Source organism: Cyprinus carpio, chromosome B14 (genome assembly GCF_018340385.1).
Source record: "Cyprinus carpio isolate SPL01 chromosome B14, ASM1834038v1, whole genome shotgun sequence".
NCBI classification, from domain to species: Eukaryota; Metazoa; Chordata; class Actinopteri; order Cypriniformes; family Cyprinidae; genus Cyprinus; species Cyprinus carpio.
Genome location: NC_056610.1, coordinates 4880553 through 4898533, shown reverse-complemented (window position 1 = coordinate 4898533; position 17981 = coordinate 4880553). Strand labels below are relative to the sequence as shown.

The 17981-nt window shown below is 35.8% G+C and overlaps 1 protein-coding gene across 3 annotated transcripts in view; it reads left to right on the top strand.

The window, feature by feature from the left end:
- Positions 1-4445: 4445 nt before the first annotated feature.
- LOC109083511 (neuroligin-3-like) overlaps positions 4446-17981 on the top strand; it is a 159406-nt gene continuing 145870 nt past the window's right edge. For 2 of the 3 annotated variants that reach the window (XM_042737823.1, XM_042737822.1), the window contains exon 1: positions 4446-4728. The gene's annotated coding sequence lies outside the window, so the exon portion shown is untranslated. The remainder of the gene's footprint in view (positions 4729-17981) is intronic. The other variant, XM_042737824.1, reaches the window with a different exon arrangement.

Sequence of the window (17981 nt, the reverse complement as noted above, 5' to 3'; positions counted from 1 at the left end):
GTTTTCATGTTTCTCAGTTTTAGAGCTAATCAAACGCTATATCTTATTTTGTTTCCGTCTCAGGCACTTGGGAGTTATTATACCGCCTATAATAGTCTTGTTTCAGCAAAAGGAGGTTTTGTTTTTCTTTTTATGCTGTGTAGGGAAAATATATCCCAAAAGAATAGCTGTTCTTGATAGTTTGTGTGAACCCTCAGCCAATCACAGCACTGCTACCGCTACTGCTTAAGAGAAACGGCTATATATTTGGCTATCATAAGCAAAGGAATATTATGTTTTCTAAAAATAATAAGAAAAATAATTCTTATGGTATTAAATGTGTACAGTATTACATCTGTGCTTAAATTTAAAAATAATGGATGAGACACAACATTACTTGAGAAGATATTATGAAGCAAACTTTTTTGCTTTACTGCAAAAAAAAAAAAAAAATGCTTTTTACACATTGCTGTACACAAACAATAATAGCTTTACATTTTTCTTACAGTTATGATGTTAGATTATTTTAGTAGATGATTTTATCCAAAGTGACTTACAGTGCGTTCCACACATTTTCGGGAATCAAACCCATGAACTTGACATTACTAGTGTTACAGTATGCCCCAGAAGCTGAGCTACAGGAACACAATGTACCATTTGCGTACAGCCCAGGTCACTTTGGAGCCCTTTGCACGTCCCATTGTGCGGCTGTGACTTTGCATGCCTGGCTCTGTACATTAACTTTCAAAACAGCAGGAAATTCTCAATTCTCTAAATGAAAGCGAAGAATCTGCTCTCTGCATAAGTGTACGTTGCTTGCTTCTGAGGATGCTGCACTTTGGTAAGGGTTTCACAGCTAAATAAACAGCAATGGTTGAACATCTACAGTTTGAATACAAACTAGATTTTTTACATCTAAAGAAAAGTGTGAGTTTTGTCTGCCCATACAACACTCGCCACTGTGTTACTGCGAAAATCTAGTCTTTTTAAATTAGGGGGTCCTGAGTCTGGGTTGAGGGTTTCAGAAAAGGTTGATGATCTGCTTTCAATAGTTGGAGTCTGAAAGACACTTAACTTTCAGTAATTTGTCGATGTTACCGCATAGACTGAGACCACTGGATGAGAACAAAAACTGAACTGACCTAAGCTGGATGGTGGCACTATCCTCTTCTGTAGAGCTGCTTCACAGCCGAATCACGTCTTACAACATCAACACTGGTAATGAACCGAACTGAATTAACATTGAACAGATTCAAGCTGAATAACGACATTGCTGCTTTTTGTACTATTTACAGCTGAATTGTATTTGATGAACTTTGATGAACTTTGATGAAGTTCACACTGTTATTGATCTGATCTGAACCAACACTGAACTGACTTGAGCTAAATAATGACACTATGTAGACCTTAGCCAGGTTTGATGCCAGTATCTAATTTAAATGGGTCCAATTATGATTTTCACTTTTTCTTCTTTAGTTAGGGTTGAGGTTCGGGTTAGTAATGTATAATTTTGCTGTTTAAGTAAGAAAAAAAGGTTACAAAACTCAAAGTCCACTCTAAAAGGTGATATTTTGTTTAACAGAAAACACTTTCAGACCCACAACAACTGGCTCCTTTAGACTACAGTGCACTTCTTCCGGATCTTTTGACACCACAAAATCACTCATCTAAATAATCCCTGCCCACAGAACATGCAAAAAAAAAAAAAAAAAAAAAAAAAAAGGACTAGTTGAGCTACACTGGAGAAGATAAAGAAGAGACGCTTTTGTAAAGTGTTGTTGCCATGGCATGGTTATGGTGAGGAAAGTGACATTTCTAGAACACGCTTGAAGTGGTTCGCCAATTACAACGCACTGGGCCAGCTGACCAATCAGTATTTTGGAAGTAGGGGCTTCAGTGTAACAGGAACTAAACAAAAAAAAATTGTTTTTGGAACAATCAAGCACCTGTTGAAACCTATTCTAGGACACCCCAAAAACCAAATAAAAGGGCATAATAGGACCTCTTTAACATGGATGAAAACAAAGCTGTGTGGGATAGACTGTATAAACACTGACACTGTAAACATAGCTGTGTGGGATAGACTGTATCTCACAACTTTCTAAACAAAACATAGCTGTGTGGGATAGACTGTATAAACACTGACACTGTTTTATGGAGTTTTACTCTACTGAAAGTTGTTTGGGTAAGACATTTTGTCAAGTGAACAATTTGTTTTTTTTAATCACAGCCTCGTTTTCATCCCTGTCGAAAATTAAATATGGCACTATCCTGCCTAAGTTCTGTTGTCTTTTAGATCTGCTTTACAGTAGAATCCAAAATGTCTTCATAGTCAAGTTTCCATACTTGATTATGCTATTTGTCTGTTTATCTCTGTGAAGCTGCTTTGACACAATTTGTATTACAGCATACTAAAAAGTTGACTTGCCTTGACTAATACACATCATTAAATATGCATCAAGCCACAATTACTTTACACCCTCCTAATTGCCTGTAAAACAATAATTAGCAGTGGAATAAATGTCTGACCTCACAATTCACAAAGATTGGAAAACACGCAGAAATTGTTAGCAAGATTCTGGTGGGCAGTGCAGAAGTCCATTTCCAGGCAGTCCCAGTCTACTGGATCCACCTGCGAAGCCCTGCTCACTGACATTGGCAGGTTGCATTCTGGGAATCCATCTGGTTGCACCACAGACAGGAGGAAACCTGCTAATTAGCTCTCTCTGTAAAGGGGCTGGGTCGGAGTGAATTCCCAGCTGTCATTAAACATATTCGAAAAGGGGGAGAAGGATGAAAAACACTAGGGATCCGATGCTCTAATTCCTCTTTTTAGAAGAAGGGATCCGTTTGTGTTACGCTACACAGGCCCAATGCACAGAACCTCTGTGAAATGCACCGCAGAGTAAAATTCTTGTTCATTGGGGGGTATGTGGTGTAATGAATTCCTTTATTGTCGCTTCGTGAGGCTTTGAAAGAGGAAAATCCCATGGTGTCACCTTTGACAAACCTTCTTTTCAAACCCCCGCAGAGCCTCATAGAGACAGAAGGCTCGAAATCACACGAGGTACTAAAGTACAGTAGAGTGCAAATGACAGAAGAAAATATGCAGAAATATACATAATAGCTCTCCGATGACTGACTTGTGGTTAGGCGACGGCGACAAACGCACCGTAAGTGGCTTGAGTCATTTTGCAGGGAAATATAAAGGCCGGAAAAGCTCCACTTTGGCGATTAAAGCTCGCACGCTGAGAATTCTCAATCTCCTTTCCCTAGAGCAATTGTGTTTACACACATGGCCTGCACAAGCATTCTCATTCAATGATTAAATTACTGTTTTATCCGGGAAACTATAGCAGCCATTCAGATCCAAATGACTTTAATCTCGGCGCTCCGGTTGCCCAGTCACCGACTGCTCGGAATTCTAACGCTGATCACCTGGCTGCATCCCACCAATCAAACATCTCACGGGCCGCACGGGGCAGAATTTGCCTTTGTTCATGAATAAACTGAGCAATGAGAATTCTGGGACGTTCCCACCAGATTTATAAACAATAAATATGCAAATTGAAAAAAGCAAGCATTTACATAGCAGCAATCGTAGAACGGGAGTGAAATGGAGTGATCTGGATGTAACTGTACTCTCTTGAATACATATCAGGTAAGAACCCACCTTGTATACATTTATAATGGACTTATTTCCGCAGTGTAAATGGTAGTGTCACATGGGGAGTTATCATAAGGTCTATTAATATGAGGTCTTTTGTTCAAACTTTGTGTGTGTGTGTGTGTGTGTGTGTGTGTGCGCGCAACAGATTTCATGCAAAAAGCCAACAGTATAAATATAATTGAAATGAAGATAAAACCTAAATAAATTGATAAAACTGATAATAAAAAATGATTTAAATTGTAATTATTTGTCAGTGTGTTTGTTTTTTTATAATAAACTTGTGAGTATGCAGCTATACTTTTATTTGCTTTAGTGCTCCATTCAAATTATTTGTTGCACTGCTAATTTTAATTTAATTATTTTTACTTTTTTAATGTATTTTACTTTTTTAATGTCTATTTTTTGGCATGGATTATAATTGTTTTAATTTGTTAAAGTAAAATATCAAACACATTATAGGAATTTAGAGGCAAACAAAAAAAAGTCGGGGGAAGTTCTCACATTTCTTTTACATGTCAATTTCTTCTGTCCAAAACAAAGATTTTTTTGACTCACTCACAAAATTACAAGTATGGATGGATGGATGGATGGATGGATAGATAGATTAGTCCCAATGAGATTGCTTTAGTGGTTGTGTTATTTTGCCATTCTGTTCCTTTTTATATTGAGGCAATGCAAATCACATAATTCAATAGCAAAAGGCTCTCTATAGATGTCCTGGAAAGCAGGGTTACTCACACCCCCTCTCTCCTACGTGTGTGCGCGCTTTTGGGTTTCCTAGTAACCCGCGCGCCTGTGCTGGCGTGTCCGCGCAGCGCGCACTCGTGAAGCTCTTGTGGAGCTCGCGAACACGCGGAACCAGAGCATCAGGATCATACGCGCAGGAAAAACACGAGAATGTGACTGGAGTGTAAAGGATGAAGGATGCGTTCGCTGAAAAAGGTCACACGAATTGCATGAAGAGCGCTGGGAGGAAATCTTAACACAGCCACGGATTACCACTAATGCGCACGCATCGCGGCTTTTTTTTAGGGAACGGGAATACCAGGAATGGGGAATTTGATGTTTCACCAAAGCAGGTGAGTTGTTCATGAAGATAATGCTTGTTTGTGAGGAGAAGTTATTAGTCACCAAACGGCCAGCCTGTAGAAGGCGTTACGCACTGCTATGTCTTATCCCAAGATCTCTTCTGTCAGGATTGCATCTAACAATTGGGTGAACTTCAGTGTGCCTTGCGTCTGTGGCGAGGAGATGCGCAGTTAGATGAAGGAGAGGTGAAGCGGGCTTGGTGAAGTGCTGCGATGCCGGTAAAAGTGACAGGAGATGAGGATGAGGATCTCTTGCACTTGTTACATCGCGTCTGCAATGCAAGCGAGCGTCGCGACGCGACAATTCCAGAACGCCCCCAGTAAAAGAGCGCAGAGGAGGCAGCGCGTCGCGTCCCGTCGCTCATATAAAAAAAGTCTTTGATTGGTCGAAGAGGTACCGACGTATGGATTCCAGCCGCAACCTCTAGCGGTCTGCAGTTTAGTCGATTTGGGTAGTTCTGTCGCGTCGCGCCGCTAACAGATCGCGTGTCATTTTAAGCGTCTTCCATGTTGCGTTTATGTTACGCCTGGATTCCATTACGAGCTGATGATTGGATTTATGGTTTTACTGAAGACGTCTTTAGATTATGAGACTATTATAAATTTATTGTGAACATTTTGCAATTATTTCACAATTTAATTTAATTTATTAAATAATAATAATAATAATAATAATAATAATAATGTTCAAATTATGTGTTTTTAGAAGTGTTCCATGCGATATGTACAGGAAAAAAAACCTTTTTTAAACATATTTCATAAAATTGATATATTTGTATAATGTATATCGTGAGTCTGTAAATGATTTCAGCATTTTCTTTTTGTAATGTAATTAAACATTCTAAATTGTCCTGCTCTGTGACAAAAGGCTACATTTTTAAAAGTGCAAATATGCCATGTAGTGTCTAATACAGGCTTATAAAAACTGCATGCATGAAGATTTATGAAAGAATTTGAGACATGTTTGAAATAGCTCTTAATTGAAACTCCTTACCCTTTAATGTTAGTTTTATACATTCAACAGATAATCTTGATATTTGCTTGTTTCACGTGAACAAAATGATGGCAGCTTTATATAATGACATGTTAAACTGGCTGGTGTCAGGGCTTGATTGGCTTTGTAGTTTTAATTTTTAAGGACCAGACTGTCAAACTGTAGTTTAAAAGACTTGAGAGACGATTTGCACTGAATTGCAAAGCAGAGAGAGAGAGAAAGAGAAAGAGAGAGATGTGCCTCGGAGTTGTCATGGTGATTTGGTGAATAAGCAATTGTCCGTAAAGGCAACATATTAAAAGGGATTGCTGTTGCCATTCTCAATCACTGAAGAGCATATTTCAGGTCTCACTTCGAGAAGGGTTAGAGTTGGCTTAGGGTTAGACTCATTTTGTTGTGAGAAAACATACTGCAGCATAAGTGATTGTGATTGGTCCAAGTGGATTCTATCTCAAAAGAAAGCCTAATTCCGTAGCCCTGCCATTCACGCTGCTTTATCTTGTGTTTTTACGGAGGGAACCTATTTATGTGCTCTGGCATTTAGTGTCTCGAAGGATTATGCACGGTCCTGCTTTTGAATTTCCTCTCTCTCAATGTCTTTATTTGTATTTTGGCCTCGTACGCTGGTGTTTTTGAAGTAGCCGCTGACTTAAATCCATTCTGAATGACACATCCGAGTTCAGAGCTCTTTGCATCTTTCTGATGCCTGCTTTTAACTTTAAGGAACAAGTTGTCAGAACCAGACTGTTTTTTTGTTTTTTTTCATACAGACCAAATAAATTCAGAACAACTGTAGCAATTTATTTCTTACTTGCAGCTCTAGTGTATTTTCATGTCACTGTTATTTCTTGGTAAGCATTCTTCTTCGTGGTTATTCATTATCTTTTAAAAATGAATGTACCAACCAACATTTACAAGTACACGAATAGCCTGCACATTTATTCTTACAATGCAATAATAATAATAATAATAATAATTAAAAAGAAAATAAATAAATAAAAATGATGAATAAATAAATAAATAACAATTTGAAAAAAGTATTTTTGTTTCTAGTTAAAAATATCCAAAGAAGAAAAATACACAATTGAAGCAAACATGCATAATATACTAAGACTTTTTTTGAGGGAATACATTTTATTATGTTAGCTTTCTTAGCCTGCTGGCAAATTGTTTAACTTCAAATTTGTTCTAGAAAAAAAATGTAATTAATATCTTATACAGTGTGGCTTATCAAATTAATTTCTCCTATTTTGAAGATATTTAGATTTTTTTTTTTTTTTTTTTTTTTTTTTTTGGGGGAAATAAAATAGCTTTATTGCTGTTTACTATGGTTTTGTCAAGTAGGAATTGAATATTGTCAAAAAAATCCAGGAAAATGTCCTATTTGGCAGAATCATTCTCTTATAAATAAAGGTGCTTCATGATGCCATAGAAGAACCTTTTTGTCTAAAGATCCTTTAACATTGAAGATCCTTTCTGTTTCACATAAGGTTCTTTGTGGTGAAAGAAGGTTCTTCAGGTTATAAAAAGGTAAGAAAGAGATGGTTATTTAAAGAACCTTTGACTGAATGGTTCTTCTATGGCATCGTTTGAAGAACCTTTTGAAGCACCTTTATTTTAAGAGTGCACTCTCAGAAACTTTCCCACATTTTCATGTAGCAGGATCAAAGGGATTTAGTATCAAGGTCAATAAATTTTGAATATATGCTACAACAAATCATTGCTAGCTACTGGGTTTTCCTGTTTTCATAGTTACTCCAATGTTCCATACACTGAAAGATGGGGGCACTTTGATGTCATGAATGAAAACAGAACTGGAAAGTCAGAAAACAAGAAAAGCCCCACAGCATCAATTCTGCCGCGTAGTCTTTCACTGTTAGATCAAATCAGGTGATCTGTTCTGCGAGTCACCTTTATTGACCTCCACGGCTGAAAAACACTGGACTATTGCCATCACTCAGATGAAGGTCACTCAGAAGACAGTAATTCATCTGCCTCTGTGTTTCTGAACTCAAAATACTGCAGAACCTGCTAGAGAAGTGAATGCAAGCAATGACTGATGTGGTTTTCTGTGTCGGTTTATCTGCTGAATCTGAACTCAGTGAATATCTTCTTGAAGTGTCTTTTCAGGGATGAGAAAACACTCATGCAGCTTTTTACATTCCAGGCAGGGTTTACATTTGATAGCTGTATGAGTGAATCATAAAAAAAAAATTACATTTTACTCAAATATCAAAAGGAAAAACAAATATGAAATTATATTTTTTTACATAAAAGAAAATGAATAACCGTATTGCTAGGGCCATTGAGATTTTTATTATTATTTTTATTTTTTTTTTTTTTTTTTTTTTGCATTGTAATTTTTATGTTTATTTCCATGACAATTAACATACAGTATACAGTTATAAATTACAACTTATTATTATTAATAATAATTCATAATAATCATAGCAGTGCAATAAATCATTTTTAAGCAAATACACACCTTATGGAGTTGCATACTTTGTAAAGAAGAGTATAACTTATATGAGTTTATTATAAACACATTTGTGCAACAACTACTATTAAGATACCTTTTTACAATTTTAAACATTTTACATTTCAAGAATTGTTTATTTAATTTAAGTTTTATTTTCATTTCAGTGATATTTATATTTTTGGCTTTTTGCATTAAATACATTGCACACACACACACACACACACACACACACACACACACACAAGTCAGGCATGTAGTTATGTACTTGAACCACAGAGGTGTTTAAAAATTGTGTTTTCAAAATGTACGAAATATTGATACTTTGATTTCTCTAGCAAAACCTATTTTAGTTTCTTCCCAAATACAATGCCTTTATACTTTTAAACTACTTTAAAATGGATAACATGAGCCCAGCAATGATACATACACATCAGCGTAAATAGCAGAAAAAGATAATAGGCTTGATTTTACAGATCATTTCAACTTCCATATTCCTTTTGCTTTTATTCAGAGCTGAATTTAATGGCAGTCTGCAGGATGTGAGCATTGCTCTTTGAAAAGACTGCTGGTGTGCACTAGGTACAACACAATGTTTGTCTTTGTGCTTTAACTGGCATGTGAATGCGTTTGTATAAAGCACACACACACACACACACACACACACACACACACACACACATACACATGCGCATGCTTAATAGCCATTTCAAAGATTTAATGTTGAGCACTATCTTGCAAGCATGTCTTTCAAAATGTCTCCTTGTGTCCTCTACAAAACCGCTGAGATTTTCTGTCAATCAGACAGGTCGCTCCAGGCTTACTTCAGTGAAAAAGGTTGTTAGAGGAGCTTTACACATTTGTCGGAGGTAACAAAAAATATTGGTGAAGTAATTCAAATAAACTAGTAACTATGGGTGTGTGAAAATAGATTTGTTAAAAGGCTAAAAGGGAAAATCCTGTTGAAAAGATAAGTCTACATATCCACTTCATATCAGTCTCTTGGCAAGCGAGATGCCACTAAAAAGCAACAGGAATGGAATCTAAATGTTCTCGGCCAGCATTCCTCTGACCTTGTCTCAAAAGATCTCTTATACTCTCATAAAGCAGACTAAAGCACTGCACTTCCCAAAAGAACAAGGACGCCTTTATTCCAGGCTCCTTATTTCTGTTCTATTTACCAAAGGGTTGGACAAATGACCTTGCATCAGCTATTTTGTAATGTTATACAAATCTGAGGCTTCTGCTTTTGTTCATACGACTGACATGACCTCAGGTTGCAAGGTGCATCAAATGTGTGAAGTTACAGGGCAAAAAATAAATAAATAATTCAGACATAGGAACGAAATGTTAAGATGTATAATGTGACTTACTATTTAACCACCTGGTCTCATGCAAGTTCAGTGACTAAAACCATTAGAGTCCTTATACAAACATACACTTACAGTCTTCGATAAGAAATCGGTACATGTCTTATACTGAAAAAAAGATAATTTGTTAAGTTGGGAAAGCATGATTAAATATGCAAATGTATGATTGATGTATAAAATTATTTATGGTTTTTCTTCATCCCCTCTTGGTTAGTTAGTTAGTATTAGAACAACTGATTATCATTCTACAAGAGATGCATTAAGAGGAGACTGTATCATACCACTTAGATTAAGTAATTTTAGTCAGTCTGCTTTTTCTGTCAAAGCTGCACCAGAATGGAATACTATTCCAACAACTATATGAGATCTAGACACATATGATTTATTTAGGGTTCAATTAAAAAATTGGTTAATTAGTACTCAGATTTGTCAACACTAGAATTTTATATTTGCTAGCTATCCTATTATTGATTGTATCTTGTTTGTATTGTCTTTATTTGATCCTATTGATTTTAATAGAATACTGTATGATTTGTACTATGTAATTATTAAATTTTCTAGTATGTATTTTTAATAAAATTTTCTTTTAGGGTGACTTGTAACATCTTGTCCAGGGACTACGGATGTAAAATAGCCTTTGGCTATTCTGGTACATTTACAAGAATGTTTTATTATTGTAAAATGTCCCTGTTTTTTTTTTTTTTTTTTTTTTTTTTTTTTTTTGCCAAATTATTATTTTTTCCTTTCTCTTTTTCCTGAAAATGCTGGTTTATGTTATTACATAAATGTTATTATGCAATCCAATATAATTATTGTATTAAAACATATAGTGACTTTTTTCCCACAAGGTATAACAACATAAATTTTTATATATATGTATATATATATATAACTTTTGTTATTTATTGTTTTACATTTTTTTAGCTAATAACTTAGATACATTAACTTGTAACTTCAATTATTTAGTATTTGTGTCTTAAAATAATTATTGTAAGACATACAAATTAATTTCTATATGAATGCAGCAGGTTGCTACAAATACAGTGTTACAGGATTATACAGTATGCATACACTATGCCATGTAAGAGTGGTCAAATCACTGCAATATCCGAAGCTTTTCTTCTAAGAATCTAGAATGCTTACAGAGTATTTAATATTCATATCTTTTATAAAGAATATACATAGAATATTGAAACGGTATGCTGTTGACAGAGAATATTGATTGCATCATCATTTAGTTCAATTAGTTCAGTCATTATTTCACATAAAACTCAAGCAGCAGTGCTAGAGTAGACCTTAAATCAGTATGACAGCGTATTACACACACAGGCAGTGAGAGCCTCTTATTGGTTGTTTCATGCTTAGAAGAGACGGCTCTAAAAATGCATCATGCTCCATCTATCTGGAGAGACAATGAGAGAGTTAGCTCCAGAGTGGCAGCATTCAACATTTTCTGAATATGTATATATTACGTATTGTGATGGCAGTCCAACAATGTGAAGAGGTTGAGCCTGTTTTTTATATATTTATTTATTAATTTGATCTTAAGGATAGCACAAGTGTTGTGCTCTAGAGTTCTTTGGATACATGATCAGAGATAAGACCTCAAGAGGCTGTTCCCAGAGGCTCTCATTGATTCCTCAGGGCAGCCTTTTAAGGAGCTTAGTAAAAGCTGCTAGCAGGAAGACCATGTAGAATAGCGCAAATGGGCCACATCTGAACGCCTCCATCAAACCTATATGTGGGTCACGACCATTAGGGATTTAATAGCAGTTCTTTTCTTCATCCTTTTGTTAATTTTATAAGGTTATAATGGGCAGTGCACTGTAACAAAAATCCTGTTAAATTTACAGTTCAAAACTGGCTGCTGTGGTTGCTAGAAATTCTGTGTGAATGAATGCACACAACATGAAAATGTTTCAGGCGTTATGTAATGGCAGTTCGGTATATTAGCCATATAGATCACATTGAATGATAACATGTTATTATGCCATCCTACTTCAACAAGTAAAATCTGCTCATAATGTGTCTCACAGTATTGCCTGCACAAATACAAAACACACTACAGTACTGTAATGCAGTCATAAAAAAAAAAATATGTTACAAAAATTCTGTACACAACTTATTTTAAATATTTGGTCATAGTTTATTTTGGGGACCAATTATCCCTATCAACTAACTATTAACTTTGATTGTTGCATCAATGAACTCTTAATTTGCTGATTATTAATAGTTAGAAAGATAACTATTAACCCACAGAGGGTTAAGGTTAGGTATGGTGTCTAAAATATAGTCATACAGAATAATAAATGAATTTTTAGGGTTAGGGTTAGGGCTAAGGGTTTTGTAAGCACTAATAAACAGTTAATAGTGAGGATTGGCCCCTAAACTAAAACATTACCAAATATGCAAATATGATGCATACTGTAAACTGAAATATTAAATGATATTAATAATGTTTGAAATTCCACCAATATAAATCTATAGTTACATCTATAAGTAAAATGAAGCAGTTTACATGATGGAAATAAACCATCCTTTCAAAACATGAACTGAAAGGGAGCCAATTCTTCACATTTGAAATGTGCCTATCCTAGGAAGAAACAAAAGAAATAAAGCAAGTGTGATTGTAAAGACAATGTTACTTGATCGCGCATGTGACATAAATTTCAGTAATGGGTTTCCACCGTAGGCGAAGAGTTTTGAAGGCTTCTTCTGCGGCTGGGGTTATACTGTATTTTCACATCCTCTTCAGAGTTTTAAAGCAAGGTCAAGCTGTACATACAACCCATTACTGAGGAATTAACATACAAAAGCCAGCAAGCCTTGTCAAACAAGAGCTGAAGGTAGAAGGTCAGGCTATGGTGAAGTGGAAAACGGGGTGATAAATGAGAGTGTTACGTCTCGCGTATGTTAACGGATTGAGACGCTAGCTCATGGAGGGTGAGCGGCTGCAGGATTACTGAAGTCTCTCCAGCTTTGGTCAGCCAGACCATTTGCTCCAGGGTTAGAGAGTGCAGATAGATGCATGCTGCTTGGTTTGCAGTGGGCAGCAGGGTTACCCAACACATCAGTCCTGCACTCCATCACATACAGAGACTGTTTACCGAACACTTACTCAGCTGTGATAGAAGTGGGAGGGTGAGACCTTTGAAGTAAATATGTGTTAAAATAACCCCTGATTCCATCTGCATTCAGTGGGTTTATGTGACAGATCTGCAGCGTGAGGTGGATTGATATTTCTCTGCAGTTGTCAGAAGATCTGACTACCTGTAGAAATTGGATTCCCAAAATCAAATTAGTGCTAACGCTATCACTATTTCCACACGGATATGGTAAAATATGATCGTAATTGTAACCGGAAAAGACAGTAAAAATTCTATGGTAAAAAGGGTTAACGTTGAATATCTTCTTAACAGATATGTACATTACGGTTTTACGTTACATTTCATGTTGTTAAATTAATGTTTATTGCATTGTTTTATTGTCCTGTGTTACCATTTTATTTATTTATTTCAGAAATTGTAAAAATCTAGTATTATGAATAATTTGGACCTTTAGTATGACCTCTAGACTTCATCGAATCTAGTGTATACCATCTAATCTCCATTCATATAACAGTATTAATATTTAAATATTTGCTGTTCCTCCAAGACTCTCGGAGATGCGCATACAGAACCTTGCCGGCACGATAACTTACTTCTCTTCTAAATGCAATATTAATATATTTGATCGTTACACTGACTCTAATGTTATGCTAGCATGACATTAATTGAGTACATATATCTTAGCTTAAATATCATTTAGGGTCATTCCATGTCTAGTGCTCTGAAAATTGTAAAGTTGTTTTAATTTTTAACTCTTTCCCCACCAGCTGTTTAAAAAAAAAAAGAGTTAAGCATTTTTGATTGTTTTCACAAACCTTTAATGACCCCTAGAATATTTTGTTGTATGAATATCTGAACATGAAAACCATGCAAAAATAACTATGAGAAAATCGTGTTTTGGTCAACAACTACATTCAGATCGGATTCAGAATCAAATCACAGATGGAGTAGATCGCTTCCATCAACACCCCAGAAGCCCCACAGTCCTAAAACACTTCCTGGGTCGATGTTTCATTCTGTTGGAATGTTTGAATCTGAATTTGAATCACTTATTTTTTTCTTTTTTTTTTTTTTTTTTTTTTTTGCTTCTCCTTACAGTATATGTGCTATTGGTGGTTTCTTCTTCTTCTTTGCTTGTGTTTTGATCCGAGCACCTACCACCGTATAACAGTGTAAACACAGAAAGCTGGAAAATTCCGTCAGTGGCAGGGAAAGAGTTAACTTTCCTAATTGTCCAAAAACTGGTGGGCTTGTAGTACCAATACGTAGAGGTATACATTTACACATCTTTCCTAAAGCCACATTTTTCTGAAGCAAGATTTACAATTTACAAAAGATTTACAAACCGTGTTGCAACTGTTTTACATAAGAATTCATTTGAAAGAGTCCCACAATCTTTAATAAAGAGCCTCTAAACTTATTAAAAGTTTGATAGTTTGTGGCTGGAAGCACTGATGTGTCTTCTACCGAAGTCTATTTTTAACTAAGGCCAGGTTGGCAAGGCCTTTTTAAAGACAGTCCTTGTCCTTTATGAAGCTTACAGCCCATCTGTGCACAGATGCTTCCCAAAACCACCTTGCTTATTAGAGTAGCCCATTCCCCCGTGACAACACGACCGTATAAGCATAAAGAGCACACATTCCAGAATATTAATAAGACATTAATCTGTCACAAGCAAGAGCATGTAAATGAACGTGCGAAGTGTGTTCTTGTTTTTCCTGATTAGCTGGAATGATCATTTGCCCTAAATTTGGCACAAACCGAAAATGGGTTTGTGCCCCAAATTTCCCTAGGAAAATATTTAAATGTGAAATCAAAGAAAGAGAGAACATATGCCAAGATGCTAATATTGTTGTTTATGTTTTGTCCCTAATAAATCTTAATACGTTTGTATTGTCTTGCATAAAGATAGTTGTACAGGGTTTGGAATGACATGAATGTGTAATTTCAGGGTTCTTGTGTGCATTATAAAGCTGCCTAATGAGCCATCGTTTTTTTTTTTTTTAATTAGGTTATTTGCGTTGCCGCATATTGAATCTTTAATATTGCCACATATAGAGGCTTACCTCAGAATCGAGGCCATTTCAAAAATAGACGGCTGGATTTAGTCCCTCAGAAGTGTACAGTGATGAATTTGTCGTTGTGGGTCAGTGTCACAGTGGTCTGGGTGAAGGAGACAAGGAAATAGAGTCATTACGGGAAATTCCCAAGCCTCTGTCTGCTTGGCAAAGAAAGCGCTCCGTGTCTGGGGAACGTTAGATTATGTTTGAATTGTCATCCAAAGAGCAGACAGAGCAGCTGCATTGTGTGTCCTGCAATTTCTTTGCCAGAATCAAGCTAAATTGATCAGTCTATCAGCACTTGCTTTGAAACATGTAATTTGCAAAAACAGAAATCAGGTATTGTATTGGAGTCTGAAACCGCTGGCAAACACACCACTTATCTGAACGAGTGTCTACAGCTTGTGGCTATAATGTGTATGGCTTACCTTGCATAGGACGTGTATATAGGTGCACATGGGAGATGCAGAATGAATAGGGGGTTGAAGAGGGTACAAATCAGAGAAGTGAAATGGAGGATGGGGAAAGAGGTTTTGAAGATGATAGCTAAGATGTAATGAGCCTCTTCATGTGCAAACAGGTGATGCAGGATCTGCTCGTATTGGTATATTTCTGCATGCGGTTTGGAGAATAAATGGGACTATATGAAGTGTAGCATAAAGATTCTTGTTTTAAATTCAAGTAGCTTCACCTATAGTTTGATAGCATGAGTCACACTTAAGCCATATTAGAAAATATACCCACATGAAAGCACACGCTATTAAATACCGTATTAAGTTGCTATAGACCATTAAATGTTTACAGTGTTAGCATTAATTTTGCTGTTAGGCTACTATGCCTTACTCTTGTTTTTAAAGCTGGAATGAAGCAGAAATCGAAGGGTTCCCGAAACATTTGAAGAAAATGTACTGTATTTATAAAAAAACACTTTAGTATAGGGACCAATTCTCACTTTTAACAAGTTGCTTAGTAGCATGCCTATTATTAACATACAGTATGTGACGCTGGACCACAAAACCAGTCATAAGGGTAAATTTTTTTTTTTTATTTATTTTTTTTATTTTTTATTTATACATCATTTGAAAGCTGATTTTGTTTATTTTTTATGCTAATGATTTTTTGCTTATGAGTAATTTTGTTGTTTTTGGTCATGTATTGTTTTTTTTTTTTTATGAAGCACATTTTCTCTATGACCATATTCTACATTCCTAATCCTACCTAAACTTAACCACTACCTTATTAACTATTAATAAGCAGCACATTAAGAATTTATTGTAGCAGAAGTCATAGTTAATGGTTTGTTAATAATGAGAATCAGACCTTAAAACTGACCAAATCAGTTTATAGACATTACCTGCATATGGCGATGAAATTCTGACTAGTTATTTTATTTATTTATTTTTAGTGCTAAGCATAATGAAGATACTTGTATTCAGTACAGAATGTTTCATGACATTTTAAAATTTCTTTTTTTTTTCTTTTATATAACCTGCAATGATGAATCATACACTGTAGGACAAGGAACAAATATGAGACATTAAAATAAATATGAATTTTGTGTAGATTATTTTAAACGTATTATGTTAAAGTGCATTTAAATCAACAATGATTTTAAGCATTAGAAAACTGCACCATTGTCTGGGAGCTAGAAGGCTTTATTTGTTCATCATTTATCTGTGCAATGGAAATGGCTGTAGGAAATGTAAGTATATTGGAATAAAATGAGACACTTGTTTTCATGATTCGTGAAGAAAGAGTTCATGCAAAAATGAAACTTCTGTCATCATTTACTCTCCCTCATGTTGTTCCAAACCCAAATAACTATCTTTCTTCAGTGAGGAGCAGAATGCTGTTATAGACAGAATGTCAAAAGTGACAGCCACAGTCACCATTCGCTTTTCTTTGCATTGAAAAAAGATGCAATTAAAATAAACAGTGACTAGAGCTGTCAGTCCTTAACATTCTGCCAAACATCTCCTGTTCTGTTTCATGAAAGTATGCTTCACTCTGAAATATAGGCTGCATGTAAACTACCAGTCAAAAGGTTTTGTACTTAGTATTCATAATACAATAGGTGATTGAAACAATATGTACTGCTGAGATTCTGAATGGGCTGAAACATGTTTTCTTATAAGGCAGTATAATTGTTTCTTCATAATATTTGGAAAAGTGCTCTCGTCAGAAATGCACCTATGATGCATAATAATGTTGTCAAATTTAGGAAGCTCAATAAGTTTTGGTTAGAGCTAGTAATCAGTGCTGCAGGGCGTACAACAATTGCTTAAAACCACTTTCTAAAAACTTGCTTACAGTGGCAGAGATGATACGCTTAGTTTACAGAGCAGACTACGACAATTTCATTACAAATCTGCTTTGAATACATCCCCATTTCCTCTAATAGAATACTTGGATAATCTGCTCATTGACTTTAATGTTGTCAGACGTATCTGGCATCAACCTTTCTTTGACCCTTGCGTGACCCAGTATCTAAACCACATATGGTATGACGAATGGTTTTCATGCTTTTAGCCTGAATAGATGAAATCATGCAAATACTCAGATGTAGTTCCTGTAAAGCCAAAAACGGACCATGCATTTGCATGATGGGGCAATTCTGCAGGAATCCTCTTATTTCAGCACAAGGACATTGTGCCCCACAGTGATGATTGTTCCTCTTCCTCAAATACTTAAATATGCCTGTGAAATTGTTCAAAGCGCATTTATTCAAAGCGTGCAATATGTGACTCAACCCATTCTACTAGGGCAGTCTGAGCTTTTGTTGGCAACAGTTTATTGAAATAGGAAGTAGAAGGCACTGGATGTGTGTGTTAACACAAAAGATGTAGAAACATGTGACATGGCTCCCGGGGGAATGGCGTTCTTTGTCTGTTTGTGGCCCACTTTCTTCTCAACGATGTCCAGTGGTTTATAATGGGGGGAAATGCAGTAATGTGAGTCTGCGACTGGTGAATGAATGGAGATGAAAGCTTTCCAGAGCATTAACGAACAAATCACCGATCCATGGTTCATCAGACGTTAGAGATGCATTGCCCACAACATCTTCAGAATTTGTGGCATTAATGTTGGGTGATTCACTGTATACGGTACTTTGCTGAGGAAAATCATAACATACTAAAACTTCTACCAAGAGTATTATGTTTAGTTTTAGCTATATATTTGCAAAAATAGAAATCTAAGCTTTGACTGAGATCTTCTTCTGTCTTAAGTCATAGATTT